Source organism: Ascaphus truei, unplaced genomic scaffold (assembly GCF_040206685.1).
Source record: "Ascaphus truei isolate aAscTru1 unplaced genomic scaffold, aAscTru1.hap1 HAP1_SCAFFOLD_506, whole genome shotgun sequence".
In the NCBI taxonomy this organism is placed as follows: Eukaryota; Metazoa; Chordata; class Amphibia; order Anura; family Ascaphidae; genus Ascaphus; species Ascaphus truei.
In genome coordinates, this window is record NW_027456837.1 from 75748 (window position 1) to 93484 (window position 17737).

Consider the following 17737-nt stretch of genomic DNA (forward strand, 5'->3'; position numbering starts at 1 on the left):
GACAGCAATTGTTACGGGTAGCTCACTCTATTCCGTTAGCGGGACATCAGGGGGTCACCAGAACGCGAGCCCGGTTATTGCAGCGTTATTTCTGGCCGGGGGCATCCAGGGATGCGGCTGATTTCTGCCGCTCCTGTGATGCCTGCCAGCGAGTAGGTAAGGCGGGCGACCGTGTGAAGGCACCCCTGAGACCCCTACCGATAATAGGGGAACCCTTCCAGAAGGTAGCGATGGACCTGATAGGACCCCTCATGATTCCTAGCAGGTCAGGGAAGTGCTACATCCTCACGGTGGTGGATTTTGCCACCCGGTACCCTGAGGCGGTAGCGCTGGGCACCATAAGTGCCAAGACAGTGGCAGCAGCTTTGCTGAACATTTTTGCTAGGGTAGGTTTCCCTAGTGAGATCCTAACTGATCAGGGGTCGCAGTTCATGAGTGAACTGTTACATTGTCTCTGGGATGCCTGCGGTGTACAGCACCAGCGCACTTCCCCTTACCATCCCCAAACAAACGGATTATGTGAGAGGTTTAATGGTACCCTGAAGCAGATGCTTCGGACCTTTATAGAGGTGGAGGGGAAAGACTGGGAGATTCACCTGCAGCACTTGCTGTTTGCATACCGAGAGGTACCGCAAGAATCTACAGGCTTCTCCCCCTTCGAGCTACTATATGGCCGCAGGGTACGTGGACCTCTGGACCTCTTCCGTGAGGGATGGGAGGGGGAGACTACTGCTACTGATGCTTCAGTGATCCAGTATGTAGTAGATCTCAGAGACCGGTTAGAGATGCTTATGGGGGTGGCCCAGGACCACCTCAGGGCTGCTCAGACCAAGCAGAAGCAATGGTATGACCAGCAGGCCGTAGCAGAGAATTCATCCCAGGACAGCAGGTGCTTGTTCTCAAACCCACTCGGGAGAACAAGCTGATGGCTGCCTGGTCGGGACCGTACCCGGTTATCCGAAAGGTGAATGAGTGCAACTATGTTGTACAGGTAGCGCCTGAGAGGCACAAGACATATCACATTAATATGTTAAAGGAATACAGAGCACCGAGTATGGGAGCAGTAATGGCCATTTGTAGCCCACTGCTGGAGGATCCGGCGAGCAATGCTCTGCCTGATCTCCTAGGGGAGGCAAAGCAAGGAAACACTGTTGAGCAGGTAGAGATCGGGGCACAGTTGAGTGCTAGGCAGAAGGGAGAAGCCAGGGACATGCTAGCTCAGTATAGCGCCCTCTTCACTGACATGCCAGGGACCACACATCTCACCAAACACCCAGTACACACAGGGGACCTGCAGCCTCTGCATAAGCACGCTTATAGAGTGTCAGCAGAGGTCAAGACAAGTATGGAGAGAGAGATTGAGGAGATGCTGACCCTAGGGGTAATTACTCCGTCCCAGAGCCCTTGGGCAAGTCCAGTAGTCCTAGTGCCTAAGAAGGACAAAACCACCCGGTTTTGTGTGGACTACCGGTTGCTCAACGCTGGGACGGTGTCAGATGCTTACCCCATGCCCCGCATGGATGAGTTACTAGATGAACTCGCGGGGGCAAAGTATCTGACCACCATGGATCTGAGCAAAGGCTACTGGCAGATTCCCCTGACCCTGGAGGCTAGGGAGAAGTCAGCATTCTTCACTCCAAGTGGCCTCTATGAGTTTTTGGTGATGCCATTTGGGATGAAGAATGCCCCGGCTACCTTCCAACGCCTGGTCAATAGGTTACTGGAAGGGATGCAGAGCTATGCCAGGGCTTACTTAGATGACATTGCTGTCTTTAGTAATTCCTGGGAATCCCACATAGGACATGTAGCTGCGGTGCTGGATAGAATCAGGGAGGCTGGGCTTACCTTAAAACCCACTAAGTGTATGGTAGGTATGGCAGAAGTCCTGTACTTAGGGCACAGGGTGGGTGGAGGGCATTTCAAGCCAGAGCCAGCCAAGGTAGAAGCCATAGTTCAGTGGCCTGTTCCAAAAACCAAGAAACAGGTCATGGCCTTTTTGGGCACCGCAGGGTACTACAGGAAATTTGTCCCACAGTACAGCGCCGTGGCCAAACCCCTGACTGATCTGACTAAGAAGCAACTGCCTGTGCTTATTACCTGGTCTCCTGCTGTGAAACTGCTTTCCAGGCACTGAAAGCTGCGCTTGCTGAGGCCCCCATCCTGGCTGCCCCAGATTATACCAAGCATTTTCTTATTCAGACTGATGCCTCAGACTTTGGTGTGGGGGCTGTGTTGAGCCAGGTGGGGGACGACGGCAAAGAGCACCCTGTGGTGTATCTCAGTCGCAAACTGCTCCCCAGGGAGGTGGCATATGCCACCATTGAAAAGGAGTGCTTGGCCATTGTGTGGGCACTCAAAAAGCTCCAGCCCTATGTCTATGGGAGCGCTTTCACGGTCATTACCGACCACAATCCCCTGAGCTGGCTACAGAGGGTATCAGGGGAAAATGCCAAACTGCTGAGATGGAGCTTGGCTTTGCAAGAATTTGAATTCACCATTCAGCACAAAAAGGGTAGTGAAAACAGCAATGCTGATGGACTTTCACGCCAGGACTATCCCTCTGAGACTGAATTCATTAATGGTGCCAGCAGTGCCCCACTCCCCGTCAGGGCCAGTGGGCCACAGGACACGCATTAAGAAGGGGAGGTGTAGAGGGAGAGAGGGGGTGGCCCGGTATTAAAGGGGTTGCACCCCATTTGGCCACCCCTGACCGCACCAGGGAGACAAGGGGTTAACTGGGCTGAGGTCCAGAAATGTGATGTAACCCTTGTTATGACATGTAAATGTATTTTCCCCTGTTCCATTGTAATGTCTGGTTACTCAGTGTTTGCATCACACACACACTAGAATCCATCCGGGAGCACAAGGGTTAATAATTCTTTAATGATTATAGCTCTTTGTGTAAGTTTCCCGCCTTTTCGGGCACCATTTTGCAGGTCCCCATTGGCCGCCATTAGGGCTCAATGCATTTCAATAGGAATTTGTGCTGTTTTCGTCCTGTTTCCTGTAGTGACCAGCAGGTGGCGTCCGAGAGGGAGAGCGGCGGTTTCCCATTGAAAGTCAATGGGCTCATTGACTTCAATGGAGATGCCTCGAGGTAACCTAGTTGGCTGCCGTCCAGACCGCAAAGCGGATACAATGTCCTTCAAAAGAGCTAAAATCACTGGGTCAAGTTCAACGTCAATTAGCGGGGAAATAAACTGTTTTAGGGCACCTAGGGATAAAATTCTTTTTGCCCCTAGTTCCTAAGCGTCCCCCCACTCGACCACCACCGGGTCCCCGAATCCTGGACCCCCGATAAGGGTCGAACCAGATAGAGCGGGTCGCGCCATAGGCTTTGCCGGCGGCGGCAGAAACGGCTCAGAAAAATGACTAAGTGAGAAATGCTGAATTTTAGGAATCCATATCTCCGGTTCCGGAGGGTTCAGCGGATCAGGGTTTGGGGTATCTGTAGCCACTGCTCCGGCATCGCTGCAGAACCATCCTTGACCCGCTTGGACCAACCCGACGGAGTATGGACCCCCTTGAAGTTCGGGACTTTTCCCATAAACTTCAATGGCAGAAAACCCCCATTGACTTCAATGGCGGCGATTTACCATTGAAAGTCTATGGCGGAGCTGCCCGTTGTTTTCAATGGGGATTTAGTGAAAAGCTGAGATTTCTTTTTCAATGGAGATTTTTGTATTAAAATGATTTAATGTGCATTGGTGTAACTTCGGTTTCTTAGGTCGTAGCAAGTCGCTTTTTGGACCATATGGTGTCCCAGTTCTGGCAATGCGAACTGGGAAGTTTGGACCTGCTAAACCTAACGGAACCGGATATTTTAATACGTTTATGTTTTATGCTTAATAGTGTATCTTAAGGTATGGACAAAGACCCAGAAGAGATTCTTTTGGGCCATAAGGTAGCAGATGGCCCTGGTGACGCCGCTATGTCTAGGATTTAAGTGCTGTTCAAAGAGTTTTATCACCCTCACTGTTTATCCGAAGCCCAAACCAGGGCAGGTCTTAAGTGTTCCAGTTAACACCTTTCAACAAAGGTTTTCCTGCCAGAACTCCAAATGGTAGACTGTCTGGCATTCCTGACGTAAATGTGGGGCTTCAGAAATGAGACCCCCAGAGTTCTACTGCGCATGTGCCAACTAGCAGGGGGGCATGGGTCAGAATGCTTTCCCACGTTAGTGAGTGGCTGGAGGTAATTGTAAACCAATCCCCTGTGCTTAAGGTTAAGAATAGAAGGAGAATGGTTTATAAACTGCTGTCCACCCATATATCCTTTGTCTTCGTTTGCTGATATGGTTACCTGATATCACCTGAATGATTTCCTCACTGCTGAAAGAAATGCTACATCATACTTCTCATTCCCCAACCCTTAAGTAAGTGTACTTCTTGTTCGTTACTGTATTATCTGTTGTGTTCACCTATATTCTAAGGAATAAATACAATTTATTATATCTTAAGCCTCGTTCAGTTCAAACCCAATTATTTTTGTGTAATATTAATAAGCCTGTGGAAGCTATCGTCACAAGGAGGTATTATAGTGTGTATTGTGGGGAGAATTAGTGTGTGTGTTGTTTGGGAGTGATATTCGGGAGGATTGTGTGTGCAGAAGGAAGAATGAGTGAGGGGGGAGTAAGGGAGCAGGATTGAATGAGAGGGGGTCATTGAGTGATAGCGGGGAGGGGAGGGAAGAGTGAGGAGAGTGGGTGTAGGAGGGAGCAGTGCAAGAGACCGTCGGGGGCAGAATACATGGTGAGAAGGGAGGCTGCCTAGAAGCATAAAAATCTACTTCACCACTGTTCTGTACTCTCTTCAATACTCTGTGTTACAGATCTCTCTGGCAAGAAATGGGGTCCAATGGCAAAGACTGCTCTAAATAAGATAGTATAAATGAACACAGAGAGAAATTCCAAAGAGTAACCCAAGAAAATACAAGTGAAATCTAATCGTAAGGTAATTAGTCCCATTAAGTGAAATACATAAAGGAATAGTCCATAAAAAAGCACAAAGGAAAAAAATAGGAGTACTTTATTGTGATGTTACATTTCAGAGAATATAAAATTATAGGAAAACAATTCCACTTTGTTCAGAAAACCAGAAAGTCTTGGTCCCAGGTGGACTGAATTTTTATTGCAAATAAGTTCCTTAATACACAAGTAAAGAATATAGTTACTTATTCTATTCTCTACTGTAAGACGTGCCACATTGCCCAATATTTGGGTACAGTGCCCAGATTGTGACCATGCACTACAGAGGTGAGATTCCCCCAACTCCAATTTGCTACACACTCCAAGAGAGATTATTGTGATCAGAGGTGGAATGAGAGGGGTGAGAAGGGTCGCTGCCCAGGGAGTAGCCTGACAGGGGGTACAGAAATCTCTTTTGGTGCATATATTGCGGAGCTGCATTGATTGACTTGTCAATCAGCTCTGCTGCCTATCCCATTGACATCATGATCCGGCACTGTGATCAGCTGCAGCGCTGACCCAGGTGTGTTAGTGCAGCACTTTACAGGGAGGGAACAGAGGTTGTGGATGACAGATGCTGGGGATAGGCCATGAGTACGGGCCAGAGTAAGGTGGAGACTTTCTGTACTCTGCATACAGGACACTGCATGCATGACAGTGTCTGTGTGTGTGTGTGTGTGTGTGTATTCCAAGTGTCAGTGTGCATAAGTAAGTGTGCTCTGTAAGTATGCCTGTGTGGCAGGTATAGGGGGGTGGTTCAGCTGGAGGAACTTATCCAGGCACAAAAGCACATAGATGCCCCAGATTATACCACCCCAAATGCTGATAATATCCTGCTGCACTTTACAGAAGATGATGCAGATGTCAGTGGGTGGTGGGTTCATTAAATCCATCCATCATATCATAGCCACACTGTGCATATGATGTACTGAATCAATCACAGGAAGACATCTCCATGGTAGGGGTAGAAGTTAACAGAATATGTCCAGCACTGTGGTGTGTAGCCCATAAATAATAATTGTGCACATTACAGAACATACTTGCAACTGCAAGATCATTTTGCTGCTTGTAGTGTTTGCTCTTGTCCTGTGCAGTGTTGTCGTAGATCCGTCTCTTCAGTGTTCACTGCAATAAAAGTAAGACATTGCATTAATATTACAGAAGTTTGGGAGCTGAAATCCCACTATGCTGCAGACATTTTCCCTTTGCATAAGATTCTTGTGATTATATCTCAATGATGATCAATAACAACTACATCATAACACAGCCGCTCAATACAAAATATGTATTTGCTATCAATGGTCATGGAGGCCAAACGTCACACAATGTACAGATATACTGCTGCGGCCGAGTTTATTCGAGCATTTGCCCGTTCTTGGCCGCAGCAGTAACCTGGCGCGCGCCGGAGGGTGCCGGGCGCACGCCGAAGCAGCGGAGGAGCGCCCTCCGATCGGGGCTTTCTCCCTTCCGCTGCCGGGTCCGTCGGGTCCCCCGGAACCCCCTGCCGCTGTCCCCCACATCGCGGGACACCAGTGCTCCCTCGGGGAGCCCTGGACGCGCGTGCAGGGGGCGCAGGCACCCGATGACGCGTGACCGTGCATCGGTGATGCGCGGCACGCTGAGGGAGTGCGGCTAGCACGCCGGGGCATCCCCCGGCTTGCGGTGCTAGCCGTGCTTCAATAAAACGTGTCGGTAGTGTAGCAAGGATTATTTCTTCCTCTGGTGCATTATGATGGGATGTGTTGTAAGATTCTGCATTATTAGCATCACTGAATCTTTTGGAAACTGAGTAATATTCTATGTTTTAATGCAATATTATGGATGATCAGCCGGTAAAATAAAGCTTACTGTATCTGTAGCCATGCTCTACCCATGATGTGCTGAATCAATGACTGCAGAGTGATTCAGAGTGGTAAACATGACTGGAACTCATCTCTGAATAGAGGACAGAACAGCAGTGCAGAGTAGGAGGTGAATGTATCTCAAATGGAAGACTTAGTAGCTGTGTGGGGAGTAGACAGTACAGACTGATCAAATAAATAGTTAAAGGAGTATCTTCAACATTACTTGGCTTTGTTATCAACATTGAAGTTTCTCTTGTTTTTTCTGTTCTTTAAATCACTACTACTGATGCCATGTGTAACCTGTACTGAGAGATATACTCTACTGGCCTAGATGAAACCATATGATGCAAACAGGATTCATCCCACTCCAGATTCATATGATTGCACCACTTCAACCTTTAATAAAACACATAGAACTACAGCAGTGCGCTACTGCACATGTTCTTGTTATGAATGGTAGTAGATGTGGTCCTTGGGTCAATACTTCATACAGCAGCCACACTCTACTCATGATGTATTGAATCAACAAAAACCTGCATGGTACAGATCACAGGAAGGGTAGAGTAGAGGGGAATATGTCCAATGCGAAACCCTTAGCAGCTGGATTGTGTGGAGTCAACAAAACGACAAATACTAAATGAGAAATATACACATTGCTTATCTGTCTCTGTGTAGTCATTTTCCTCCTCTTCAACTGTCTTTCAAAATTTCTCTTCTGACAGAAAAGAAACACATGGCTTCAATATTCACTGTTCTTCCCTCCTGAAATAAAAGTTAAGCATTGCATGGTTATGATCATACATACAATGAACCTTGCGCCAAACCATGTGATCCAAAGTAAATCCACCTCCCTCCCATAGCTGTGTTCCTTCTAGAGCTTCTACCACACAAGTCATTAATGTTCGTGACACTGTACTGCAGTCACAGTCTGCACACAAAGTACTGAATCAATTACATCACACTGAAAAGGCAGTCTACATGATGCAATAGTTAACCATAATAACTCTGTCATGCAAATGACAGGAAAACCTATATGTATATCATTAGGGGAGAGGGGAAAAATAATTAAAAAATAAGTGCGAAAAATAAAAACAGATTATAGGAAAGTAAATCCTTGCCCTGGGAACTTTACAATCTAATAGAAATGTTAGAAGACTTAAAGAGAGGCAGCAGTTGGGGGAAGAAGTGCAGTAGATGACAATGCTTGTCCTTAATGGTGGGTACAATTAGTAGAAAGCACATCTTGGGAACAATAGTTGTTAGCAGTGACTGTGGGTGTGGGACAGTAGCCACGAGTCAAAGTTTTTTAAATGCTTGATTTAAGTCGTGAATTTTAAGATTGGTCTTACATGTGGGTGGAAGAGGTTATGTTGGCATATACTGAGTGTGAGGAAGTTTCACATGTACGGTGCAGTGATGGAAAATGGTTTCAGGCAAGTGAGAGAACAGTAGAGGTGAAAGAAGTTTACAGGAGACAGTTATGGTTATAGTGCAAGAGACAAGCAAGGGCATAACGAGAGATCAAAGATGATATGCAAGAAGGAGCAGATTAATGGAGAGCCTTAACAAAAAGGTAAGGAGGAGAACTTTGTAGGTGATACAAAAACTTGATGGGATGCCAGGACAGGGATTTAAGGAGATGAGCAGAGACTGTTGTGGGAGAAAGTGAGATAATTCAAGCAGCAGAGTTTTGCATAGGAGAAAGTTGTGAAGCATGGAGGCCTGTTAGTAGTATGTTAAAATAACCTATAGGATAACAGTATACATTGGAGTTTTAGCAGTAGGTTGAGAGGGGAAAGGGAAGATCTTGGCAATATTACAGAGAAAGAGGCAACACATTTTACCCATAGCCGTGCATGTGAATGGAGATGGAATTGAAGAGCCAAATGTTACTCCTATGCAACATGTTTGATGACAAGATAGATGGTAGTACTGTTTACTGTGATGGAGAAAGGGGATAATATGAGCCCAGTGTTAGACATTAAGTTTAAGGCAGTGGAGTGCCATCCATGAGCATATAGCCAGGAGACAACCCAAGAGTAGGGACTGGATTGCAGGAGTGAGAACAGGGGTGGATAGATTTGTGTGTGTATCATCCGCATAGAGATTATATCTAAGGCCAAAAGCATTGATGAAGTCACCAAATGATAGTATGTAGAGAGAAAGAGAGATCTCAGAACAGAGCCCTGATGTATACCCACAGACAGATCAATAGAAGACGAAGACATGTTAGCAACAGAGATGGAGAATGTGTGACAGGAAAGTTATGATGAAAACCAGGATAGAACTTTGTTACTGATACCAAGAGAGAGTTTAGAATATGAAGGAGGAGAGTGATTGAGAGCATCAAACGCAGCCGATAGATCAAGTAGGATTAGTAGGGAAAAACCTTGGGAATTAGCTTTAAGCACAGTCTGTAGAACGTGCTGTACGAAAGGCAGGTTGTAAAGGATCCAGGAGGGCATGTGATTTAAGAATGTTGACACTAGCAATTAGAAGGCAAACAGCATGAGGGATACAGAGCGGTAGTTAGTAAGGCACATAGGGTGTAGTTTGTTTCTGACAAAAGGGTGACCGCTACAGGCTTAAAGTAAGAGGGCAAAAATCCAGAGAATAGGGAGAAATTGAAGATGTGGGTGAGAGTGGGGACTAAGAGATGCAGTAAGGTGTGAGGGGATACGATCTAGAGGGCATGTGGTAGAGGGAGAATAGAAGATGATTAGCTTCCAGCTCTGTAAGAGAAGAAAAGGAGTCAAGTGCAGAAGGAGATTTGGGAAGAAGGAGAGAAGGGGGAAGGGACAGAAGGAATCTCCTTTTGGGTGGCATCCACCTTGCCTCTGAAGTAGTCAAATGCTTGAGGAGAAGTGAAGGAAGGATGGCAAGTGGGAGGAGAAGGTCAGTGGAGGGAGTCAAATACAGAGAAAAAAAACAGCGTAAATTAAATTTGAGTGTTGATGAGTGTGGAAAAAAGTAGTGTATTTAGCCCTAGAGAGCAGCTTTATACAGGACAGGAGACATTTTTACTGTAGAAAAATCAAACAAAGTGTGAGATTTCCTCCGTAGGTATTAAGAACAGCGAGTGGAAGTGTGATGAGTGTGTTTGGGAATTTAGCCAAAGGTGTGGGTTAGAGGGATGAGTGTGTCAGAGCCTATAGGGGGCATATAGATAGGAGGATAGCATTGTAAGAGTTAATAAGATTGTTAGTTTAAGCAGAAAGAAAGAGAGAGAAGAGAGAAGAGAGGTTAGAGTAGATGTCAGAGGAGAGTTTAATTAAGCAGAGGCAAATCAGTGGGACAGGTAAGATGCGGTGAGGGGAATGACTGATTGTGACTGATGAGAGCAGAAGAGGTTATGTACAACTAGAGCCTTGTTAGTAAGAGTGGACATTCCAGAGGGCACAGGAGAAGGGAAGAGAAAAGTAAGGAAAGGAATGTGGATTACATTAGATAGGTTAACACTCTTAGTAGGGAGGCCTGATGTGTATATGAGCCGGTCCAAGATTATAAGAGATATCCCCCAACATCAGCGAGCATAGAAGGAGACACAGAGATAGGTGTAGAGAGAGACAGAGATAGGGATATGTAGAGAGAGAAGGGCGTCAAGAGAATGAGACAGATAGGCGTAGAGAGAGGAGACATAGAGAGAGGGGGCTTTGAGAGGGGGGCGTAGAGAATGAGGGAAGGTGGAAGAGAATAGGATGTGCAGGAGTGCATTTCATTGAGCAGTGCAGAAATAGCTGCAATAGAGGTCTGTACAAATGGTGCTTTGTGTAGACACATGCAAAGGTAGGGGAAGGAAAGTGTATAGAACATGTGGATAAAAGCAGGAGTGTGGAAGTTAGAGAAATTAGAAAAGTTTTACAGAGGAGTGAGGAAACAGTAAACAGAAAGAACAAGAGAGAGGTTACATTGGGATGACGTGCTGTGGTAGAGAGAAATGCTAGGAGAGAGCCTCCAGATATTAGAGGACATGAATTGAGAGAGCAAATGTATAAATCAAAACCGGAGGGGGAGGTATAGCACGAAAGCTTGCACAGCAGTTGATGAAGATTATAGTCTTAAAGTTGCGTGTACCTGTCAGGGCACTCAAGAAGGTCAATGCTCACAAGTGCAGAGTTCATGAAGAAATGCTGAATCCAGTTCCCCTCCAATTTAATTTTAATATAACTTTTTCATTCTTCATTACTGCAAAAAGCAAACAAAACAAAACCACATTGCATTACTATTTTCAAAATGGATTGAATGACATATTCAACAGTAACTGTGTGATGCCAATATTGCCTTCTCACTCGTAGGCCAGTACGGTCAGGTACCCAGTACTGATAAAACAATAAGTGCCCGTACTAAGTACCAATATGAATTATAAGGAAATGTAAAATCTCCAGGTCTCTCTCCATCTCTGCAACAGATATATGGATAAGCCCATATTAAGGCATCACGTGACCGGAGCCGTCACTGACTGGGTATACGCAAAGATGCAGGGAGATGCAAAGAAAGGGAGGGAGAGAGACAGGGAGAAGATGGGAAACGGAGGGAGGCACGGATGGCAGGCCTCTCTCTTTCACTGGTGCATGCAAGGAGCTGGTCCCAACATCCACAAAGTGTGTGTGTATTATTGGTTGTGTTTTATGGCGGTAGGAGGATAGTGTGTATATTGTGTGTGTGTGGGAGTATTATATTGTGTGTAGGGTATTATAGTGTGTATATTATGTTGAGGTGCAGAGGAGAGTGTTAGATTGGGTATCTTGTGTTAGGGGGTATTGTGTATATTGTGTTTAAGACTATAATATTATTGGGGAGATTATTATTGAGGAGGTATTAAAGTGTGTATTGTGGGGAGTATTAGTGTATGTATTATTTGTGGGTGACAGATGCTGTGGGTAGGCCAAGAGTACGGGCCAGACTAAGGTGGAGACTTTCTGTACTCTGCATACAGGACTCTACATGCACTGCAGAGGTGAAATTCCCCCAACTCCAATTTGCTACACTCTCCAAGAGAGAATATTGTGATCAGAGGTGGAAGATGAGCAGGGTCACTGCCCAGGGAGTAGCCTGTCAGGGGGCATGGAAATCTCTTTTGGTGCGTATGTTGCCACGTGGCATTGATTGACCGGTCAATTAGCACTGCTTCCTATCACAGTGACATGATCCGGTGCTGTGATCGGTTGCAGCGCTGACCAAGGTGTGTTAGTGCAGCAATTTACAGGGAGGGAACAGAGGTTGTGGGTGACAGATGCTGGGGGTAGGCCAAGAGTACGGGCCAGAGCAAGGTGGAGATATTCTGTACTCTGCATGCCCATCCTGCATGCCCAGGACTCTGCATGCATGCCAGTGGCTGTGGGGTGTGTGTGTGTAGGTATGCCAAGTGTCAGTGTGCATAAGTAAGTGTGCTGTGTGTGTAAGTAAGTTTGCCTGTGTGGCAGGAGGTGTAGGGGGGTGGGGGGCGGGGGGCGGTTCAGCTGGAGGACTTTACCCAGCACAAAAGCACATAGATGCCTCTGATTATATCACCCCAAATGCTGATAATATCCTGTTGTAGATGCACTTTACAGAAGATGATACAGATGTCATCAGTGTTTGGTGGGTTCATTAAATCAATCCATCATATAATAGCCACACTATGCATATGATGTACTGAATCAGTAACACCAATCACAGGAAGACATCTCCATGGTAGGGGTAGTGTTGAAGTTAACAAAATATGTCCAGCACTGTGGTGTGGAGCCCATACATAATAATTGTGCACATTACCAGAACAACATATTGTCAACTGCATGATCATTTTGCTGCTTGTAGTGTATACTCTTGTCCTGTGCAGTGTTGTAGTAGATCCGTCTCTTCGGTGTTCACTGCAATAAAAGTAAGACATTGCATTAATATTACAGAAGTTTGGGGGCTGAAATCCCACTATGCTAATGACAGTTTCCCTTTGCATAAGATTCTTGTGATTATATCTCAATGATGATCAATAACAACTACATCATAACACAGCTGCTCTATACAGAATATGTATTTGCCATCAATGGTCATGGAGGCAATATGTCACACAATGTACATATATAGCAAGGATTATTTCTTCCTCTGGTGTATTATGATGGGAGGGTGAGATTCTGCATTATCAGCATCAGTAAATCTGTAGGAAACTGAGTGATATTCTATTTTTTAATGCAATATTAGGGTAAAATAAAGCTTGCTGTATCTATAGCCATGCTCTACCCATGATGTGCTGAATCAATGACTGCAGAGCGATTTAGAGTGGTAAACATGACTTGAACTCATCTCTGAATAGAGGGTAGCACAGTAGTGCAGAGTAGAAGGTGAATGTATCTCAAATGGAAACCCTTAGCAGCTGTGTGGGGAGTAGACAGTACAGACTGACCAAGTAAATAGTAAAAAGTAGTAACTTCAACATTACTTGGTTTTGTTCTCCACTCCTGTTTTTCTGTTCTTTAAATCACTAATACTGATGCCATATGTAACCTGTACTGAGAGTTATATACTCTACTGGCCTAGATCAAATTAAATGATGCAAACAGGATCCCTCCCACTCAAGATTCATATGATTGCACCACCTCAACCTTTCATAGCAATAACATAGAACTGCAGCAGTGCGCTACTGCACATGTTCTTGTTATGAATGGTAGTAGATGTGGTCCTTGGGTCAGTACTTCATACTGTAGCCACACTCTATTCATGATGTATTGAATCAACAAAAATCTGCATGGTACAGATCACAGGAAGGGGTGGAGTAGAGGTGAATATGTCCAATGCGAAACCCTTAGCAGCCGGATTTTTTGGAGTCAATAAAACGACAAATACTAAATGAGAAATATACACATTGCTTATCTGTCTCTGTGTAGTCATTTTCCTCCTCTTCAACTGTCCTTCAATTTTCTATTTTGCAAGAAAATGAACACATGGCTTCAATATTCACTTCTGTTCTGCAGTCTTTCCTCTTGAAATAAAAAAGTTAAGCATTGCATTATTATTATTATAATTATTATTGACGATACATACAATGAACCTTGCTCCAAACCATGTGATACAAAGCAAATCCACCTCCCTCCCACAGCTGTGCTCCTTCTAGAGCTTCTACCACACAAGTTATTCATGTCAGTGAAACTGTACTGCAGTCCCGGTCTGCACACAATCTACTGAATCAATGACATCACACTGTGTCACACAATGTCATGCTAACGACAGGAAACAATCTTTGTATATATCTTTGTATATATAATAATAATAATAATAATAATAATAAAAAAAATAAGACAGGACAGACACTCCTACATTGCAATCAATAGAAAATAACTGGGACAGGCACTTCAAGGATGCATACGGTCCCGGATAAACTGTAGCTACCTATACACGTGTGCCTTGTCTCTAGACTCTGCATATATCTCTATTTATATACCACCCATTGTGTACTCAGCGCTTTACAAGAGAGACCAAAAAGTACAGGAAATTATTATACAATAAGTTCAACAAACAAAAACAGACAATAGGAAAGTAAATCCCTGTCCTGGGTAGTTTACAATCTAAGAGAAATGTAAGGAGACTTACAGAGAGACAACAGGTGGGGGAACAAGTGCAGTAGATGACAATGCTTGTCCTTAATGGTGGGTACTTGTAGTATAAAGCACTTCTTGGGAACAATAGTTAGTGACTGAATGAGTGACAGTAGCAACGAGTAAAAGCTATTGAAATGCTTCATTTAAGTTGTGAATTTTAAGGTTGATCTTAAATGTGGGTGGAAGAGGGTATGTTGGCATATACTGAGTGTGTGTGAGTTTCACAGGTAAATTGATGGGAAAGGGTTTCAGGCAAGAGAGCGAGTGCGCAGTAGAGGTGTAAGAAGTATAATGGAGACAGCTATTAGTAGAGCTTAGGAGACGAGGAAGGGCATAACGAGACCAAAGATGATATGTAGGAAGGAGCAGATGAATAGAGAATAGTGTTGGACTGGGTCCTCAACTATAAAAAAATGGGTAACGGGTACCCGGCCAAAATGAAAGGTTCTACCCGGTCGGGTACACGGTTTGGCACTTACCTTCCGGGTGGCGGTGACATCTAGGATCAGCAGCAGTCCTGTGACGGTGGCAGCATCTGTGGTGTCTTCAGCCGGCGGGGGAGCTGCAGGCTCACAGACACAGCTTACCTGCTTCGGTGCTGTGGAAGTGATTCCTGCAGCTCCCCCCGCCAGGTGAAGACACCTCTGATGCTGCCAACATCAGAGGACTGCTGCTGCTGATCCTAGATGTCTTAGGAAAGGTAAGTATAAAAGATTATTTCCAGCTGCCCTGACATTACCCGACGCCGGGTATTACCCGGCCAAGTCCACTTCTCAGTGGCCGGTTTCGAGTAATGTCCGGGTAGCTGGAAATGTGTCGGGTAACGCCGGGTACTCGGTACACCACTAATAGAGAACCTTAACAAAAAGGTAAGGAGGAGAACTTTGTAGGTGATCTGAAACTTGATGGGAAGCAAGGAGAGGGATTTAAGGAGGAGGAGGAGATGAGCAGATACTGTTGTGGGAGAAAGGGAAATTATTCAAGCAGCAGAGTTTTGGATAGATTGCAAATGAGAAAGTTGTGAAGCAGGGAGCCCTGTTAGCAGTATGTTAACCCATACGATAAGGGCATGCATTGGCGTTTTAGCAGTAGATTGACAGAGAAAAGGGCAAATCTTGGAAATATTACAGAGAAAGAATCGACAAACTTTAGCCAGTGTCGTGAATGAAGATGGAAAGGGAAGAGTCAAATGTTACTCCTAGGCAATGTGCTTTCATGACAGGATGATGGTAGTACTGTTTACTGCGATGGAGAAAGGTGATATTAGGCCAGATTTAGGGGGAAATATGAGGAGCTCAGTTTTAGACATTAGGTTTAAGGCAGAAGAGTGTCATCCATGGAGGATATAGCCAGGAGGCGACCCGAAACTAGGAACTAAATTGCAGGAGTGACGGTAGGGTGGATAGGTGTGTGTATCATCTGCATAGAGATGATATCAAGGGACAAAATAGTTGATAAGGTCAACTAGTGATAGTATGTAGTGAGAGAGGTCCCAGAACAGAGTCCTGAGGTATACCAACAGACAAAACAACAGGAGACAAAGACACGTTAGCAACAGAGATGGAGAATGTGTGATGGAGAAGTATGATGAAAACCAGGATATAAGTTTGCTGCGGATACGAAGAAAGAGTTTAGAATATGAATGAGAAGAGTGATTGACAGTATCAAAAGCAGAAGAGAGATCAAGCAGGATTAGTAAGTAAAATGGACCTTGGGAATTTTCTTTATGTACATAATTGGTTACATTGGGAAAGGCAGATTGTGAAGGGCCCAGAGGAGCATGTGATTTAAGAATGTTGATCAAACGGGAGATCACAAGACGTTCTAGCAATTAGGAGGCAAATGGTAGGACGGATACAGGGCGATAGTTAGAAATTCACACAAGGTCAAGGTTATTTTTGAGAATAGGGGTGACCACTGCATGCTTAAAAGGAAGAGTTGAAAGAGCCAAAGGATATGGAGGAATTGAAGATGTGGGTGAGAGTGAGAATATAGGATTGAGAGGGCATGTGGTAGAGGGAGAAGAGAAGATCAGGTTCCAGCTTTGTGACAGGAGAAAAGGAGTCAAGAGTGCAATGAGATCTAGATAGAAAAAGAGAGAGGGGGAAGGGAGAGAACGAATCTACTTGTGGATGGCATCCACCTTGCCTCAAGTGAGCAAAGGCTTGAGGAGAAATAAAGGATGGATGTTAAGTGGGAGGAGAAAGTCAGTGGTGGGACTCAAATACATAGAAGACAGTGTGAATGAAATTGGAGTGTTGATGAGTGAGGAAAAAGTAGTGTTTGACCTTAAAAAAAGGAGCAGAGTTTTACAGAACAGGACAAAGGTTTAGTGTAGAAAATCAGACTGTGAGATTTCCTCCATAGGTGTTAAGAGCAGCAGTGTGATGTGATGAAGTGTGATGAGAGCGTGCTTGTGAATTAAACCAATGCATGGGTTAGGCTGCGTCTATAGTAAGCACGCAACAGATGGCAAAGTTAGCGCATGCCTGTCGCTCCAGCAATCCCTGCACTGAGGTCCGAGGCGACGGGGAGGCCCTGCATCGCTCGCACGCACTGTGGACAACCAAGCGTGTGCCCATGATAATCACGGCCTTAGAGGGATGAGTGTGTCAGAGCCTAGAAGGGGCATATAGATGATGGAGGAGGAGGGAGGAGGAGATGATAGCATTGTAAGAGTTAACAAGATAGCTAGTTTAAGAAGAAAGTGAGGAGAGGTTAGAGATAAGGGTAGATGTCAGAGGAGAGAGTTCAATTAAGCTGAGGTATCGAGTAGGACAGGGGTGAGGGGAATGAGAAGTGGTGGATGATGAGAGCAGAAGAGGTCATGTACAAATAGACCATGTTAGTCGTAGAGCAGACATTCCAGAGGGCACGTGAGAAGGGAAGAGTAAAGTGAGACAAGGAATGTGGATTACATTAGATGGGTTAATACGCTTAGCAGGGAGGTGGAGAGAGAGGCAAGAGGCAGAGGGTGGTGTAGGGGTAGAGGAAGAGATGTTGCATGTACCTTGTCAGAACATTAAAGAACGTCAATTCACACTGGTGCAGAGTTGATGATGAAATGCTGAATCCAGTTCACGTCCAATTCAATTTTAACAGAACTTTTTCATTCTTCATTACTGCAAAAAAAAATTAAAAAACAATGCATTACTATTTTCAAAATGGATTGAATTCCCCCACCAATGACTATGTGTTACCAATATATCCCTCTCAGTCCCACTGCAGCACATACTGTACCAGTGTGAAAGTAAGAAGGTACACAGTACCGGTAAAACAATACGTGCCGGTACTATGCACCATATGAATTATAAGGGGATGTAAATCTCCCAGTCTCTCTCCATATCCGCAACAGA

At 45.0% G+C, this 17737-nt stretch overlaps 1 long non-coding RNA gene across 3 annotated transcripts; it reads right to left on the reverse strand.

Annotated features, from left to right (window-relative positions):
• Positions 1-5006: 5006 nt before the first annotated feature.
• On the reverse strand, positions 5007-17508 carry LOC142485000 (uncharacterized). 3 transcript variants are annotated; one of them, XR_012798334.1, is made up of 6 exons: positions 17392-17508; positions 13648-13765; positions 12562-12659; positions 10885-10995; positions 7463-7572; positions 5007-6091 (listed from the first exon to the last, which is right to left on the reverse strand). It is a non-coding gene; the product is annotated as an uncharacterized LOC142485000 (long non-coding RNA). The 3 variants fall into 3 exon arrangements; XR_012798335.1 differs by having other exon boundaries at positions 6815-7572; XR_012798333.1 differs by lacking the exon at positions 5007-6091 and having other exon boundaries at positions 6368-7572.
• Between the last annotated feature and the right edge of the window lie 229 nt (positions 17509-17737).